Here is a 4,461-nt window from a genome sequence, read left to right on the forward strand (position 1 = left end):
TGCCTAGTCTGGTTCCATAGTTTGGCTATTGTCAACTATGCTTCTATAAACACGGGTATGTAGGTATCGCTGCAGTATGACTTTAATTATTTAGGATAAATACTGAGTATTTTTACAGATGGGTGATGCGGTGGTTCCCTGCCTACTCTTTTGAGGATCCTCCATACTGATTTCCATAGTGGTTGCACTAATTTATAATCCCACCAACTATGTAAAAGTGATCATTTTCCTCCACATACTCTACAACATATATTATTTTTTCTACGTTTTTTATTGGTGCATTATCATTGTACATAATGATGGGATATTTTGTTACCTACTCATATGTACACACAGTAAAACAATATAATTTTACCAATATCACTAGCCAGTACTTCCCTCCTTACTCTCTGCCTCCCATCCCTTGGTCACTTCCAGCACTTATTGTTTGTATTCTTGATGACTACCTTTCAGACTGGACTGTGATAAAATCTCAGTGTAGTTTTGATTTGCATTTCCCTAATTGCTAATGATGTTGAGCATTTTTAAATATATTTGTTGGCCATTTGTATTTCTTCTTTTGAGAAGTGTCTGTTTAATTCATTCACCCATTTATTATTTGGATTTCTTTTTGGCATTAAGTTTTTTCAGTTTTTTATATATTCTAGATATTAATCCTCAGAAGAGTAGCTACCAATTTTTTCTCCCATTCTGTAGGTTCTTTTTTCACATTTCAAGTTGTTTCTTTTGCTGTGCAGAAGTTTTTTAATTTGATGCTGTTCCATTTATTAACTCTTGAAATTATTTCCTGAGCTTTAGTGGTCCCAATGGGAAAGTCATGGCCTGTATCAATTTGTTGGAGTGTTTACCCTACATTTTCTTCTAGGAATTGCATAGTTTCTGGTCTAATTCTGAGATCTTTGATCCATTTTGAGTTGATTTTTGTGCAGAGTGAGAGATAAGGGTCTAGTCTCATGTTCTACATATAGATAACCAGTTTTCCAAGCACTATTTGTTAAAAGGCTGTCATTTCTCCAATATATATTTTTTGGCACCTTTGTAATTGATCAGATGACCATATCATGTGGGTTTGTCTTTATGTCTTCTATTTTGTACGATCGGGCTGTGTGTCTACTTTTATGTAAGTACCATGACGTTTTTGTTACTACAACTCCGTAGTATAATTTGAAGTCAGGTATTGTATTGCTTCCAGCATTGCTATTTTGGCTTAGAATTGCTTTGGCTATTCTGGGTCTTCTATTATTTCTTATGAATTTTAGGACTGTTTCTATTTTTCTAGTTCTGTGAAGAATGCCATTGGTATCCTGATGGGGATTGCTTCAAATCTGTATACTGCTTTTGGTAGTATGGCCATTTTAACAATATTAATTCTGCCTATCCAAGACCATGGGAGGTCTTACTATCTTCTAAGGTCTTCTTTAATATTCTGTAATTTTCATTGTAGAGGACTTCTACCTCCTTGGCTAAATTTATTCCTAGGTATTTTTTTTTTTGAAGCTATTGTGAATGGGATTGTTTTTTCTTTCTTTTTTTTCTCAGACTCATTACAGGTATGTAGGAAAGCTATTGATTTTGTATGTTGATTTTGTAATGCATTACTTTGTTGAATTTGTTTATTAGCTCTTAAATTCTTTTGTGGTAGGTTTTTGGGTCTTCTGAGGATAGGATCATATCATATGTAGTGATTATTCTCCTCAGACCACAGAAGGAAATTTCATCAGGGATGTTTGTCTGTAGTTTTCTCCTTATCTGGTTTTGATATGAGTGTGGCACTGGCTGCAGAGGATGAATTTGAAAGTGTTCCTTCCCTTTCTATTTCATAGTTCTTTTTACTTTTATTCGAGAAATTTTAATTTTGGCTGAAGGCCTTGCTAAATTTCTGAGGCTGGCCTCAGCATCCCTGGTTGTTGGGATTACAGGTGTGAACCACTGTGCTTGGCTTGGTCAAAATTCTTTCTTTTCTCTGCTTCAGTTTTCATTGTCATTGAAATGTTAATACATTTTGTCATCTTGCTGTAGTTTTATTGTATGAAGAGATATGAATGCTTGTGTTCCTTCTGCCATTTTTCATTTTTATTAATTTAATTTAATTATCTTTTATTGTGCTGGAAATTGAACCCGGGCCTCATGTGTGCTAGATATGCACTCTACCACTGAACTGCACCCAGCCTGGTTATTATTTTTAAATTGGAGTTTCTCTTCTCTGAGGCCCAAAAAACTTAATTTTATGGTTGTTATTGAAGTAATAAATTTAATATGTAAATCTGAAATTGATTAGTTTGAAGAGGATATTGAATAAATGTTGATTTGACCTATCTTTTAAATTCTGTCTTAATACCCAAATAGACAGTAATAATAAATTCTTTGAATTTTATTTGTAGAAGAAATTGAAGAAGAACCTGAAACAACAGTTGAGGCTGACTTGACTGATAAACAGAAACATCAGTTGAAACATAGGGAGTTCTTTTTGTCACGCCAGTATGAATCTCTACCTGCAATGAATCTCAGGTAAGAACTTTTTTAGAAGTTAATCTTTTGTACCCAGTAACATTGTGACCAAAACCAAAGACTTCTTTGAAGTATTTTTCAAATTCTCTCCAGGATCTTGCCTTAGTTTATTAAAGCCTTCATAATGGAATTTTATCTTGAAATTAAACGTGTGTATTAGCATATTAAAGTTTTGCAGTAATGTAACCATTTTTAACTTTATTTTATTTCTGACTTTCACATTTTACTTAAGTATCTGTAACCTTCATGTAGAACAGTGTCCAGTACATACCATTTTGGGAAATACAGATCTTCTCCAGATTCCTAGCAAAGTATATATGTAGGCTATAACTCAAGATCTAGTTGTAGACAGGTGACTCTTGGCCTTTAGGATATGTGGCTTTTTATTTTCTTTTGAGGATCTCTGGAATGAAAACTTCATATTATTTTATTACTCATTTATTGGCATTTGCTTTGTGCATTAATAGGCTACAAAAATGATGAAAATTTCAGTCTCTTTAGTTTAAGAATTGTGTTGGAATTGTGATGGACTTTACTGGATTGTGATCTACTGGTGGTGACAGATTAAGCATAGATAGAGTTGAACTATTTTTCAATGCAGTCTGTAATAAGTACATCTTGGAGTTATAACAAAATGTTTGAACTCAGAAGGCAGGAAAACTTTAGAAAAGAGTCTTCACTCACCTTTCATGAGAATGTGGGACACATACCAAGTAGAGGGAAGAGATGAGCATGGAGTGTGTGCAGGGAGCAGCCAGGTTCAGGGTGAAACATGGGAGGGAGTTCCGTGTTTAAGGTATGTTAAAAAAATTCCTTCAGCCAGTCATGGTGGTGCACACTATAGTCCCAGTGATTGAGGAGGCTGAGGCAGGAGGATCATGTGTTAGCAATTTAGTGAGGTCCTCAGTGACTTAGACCCTATCTCAAAAGAAAAAAAGAAAAGAGGGCTGCAAATGTAGCTAGGTTATAAAGTTCCCCTTGGGTTCAGTCCTCAGTACTAGGGGGAAAGTCCTTTAAATTTAGTTCATAGTTTCTTTTCCTTTTTTCCAGCTACAGCTGGTCATGATGATCATAAAAAGTGTTTATAAATGAAAAGAAAATATATCAGTTACTTCAATAATTATTCCATCCTCTTACTCCCATTGCTGGGATTTAACTTAAGTCTTCATTTTTGATTTCAGACAGGTTTTCAGTCTTTCTAAAGCTGTAATTTAATTCTTGTACCCACACACACACACACACACACACTCACACACACACCACAACACCAACTTCAGACACCTTTGCATATAACTCTTTTCAGAAGTGGATATGAATCTTCCATGATAGGAAGGATAGGACAAAGATACTATACTTCCTTTTTCTTAAATCTTTTCAGAAATAACTTGATCACCACCTTATTGTGAGCATCCTGTCATGACTTTATATGTTTTTTAAAGTAACTGTGGTTGGGTTGGCTAGTTAGTATATTCGGTGTGACTTATATTCTTTTCTGGAAAATATAATCATATCAGGTAATGTGAGAGTATTTTTACTAACAAGGCTATGTTTTTTTTGGGTGGGGGTACTGAAAATTGAACCCAGGGGCACTCAACCACTGAGCCACATCCCCAGCCCTCTTTTGTATTTTATTTAGAGACAGGTCTCACTGAGTTGCTTAGCCCCTTGCTGTTACTGAGGTTGTGATCCTCCTGCCTCATCCCCCTGAGCACCTGGGATTACAGGTCTTCACCACCATACCTGGCTAGTAAGGTTATGTTAAGAAAAGAAAAATAAGGACATAAATTTTGCCCAAAGAACATGAAAACGTACTGATTTTTTTTTCTTTTCTTTTTCTTCTTCTATTTTTTTAAACTGGGGATTGAATCCAGGTGTGCTTTATTACTGAGCAACATCTCCAGCCCTTTTTTTTTTAATTTTGAGACAGGTCTCACTAAGTTGAATGGAGCCTTG

This window comes from Sciurus carolinensis, unplaced genomic scaffold (assembly GCF_902686445.1).
Source record: "Sciurus carolinensis unplaced genomic scaffold, mSciCar1.2, whole genome shotgun sequence".
In the NCBI taxonomy this organism is placed as follows: domain Eukaryota; kingdom Metazoa; phylum Chordata; class Mammalia; order Rodentia; family Sciuridae; genus Sciurus; species Sciurus carolinensis.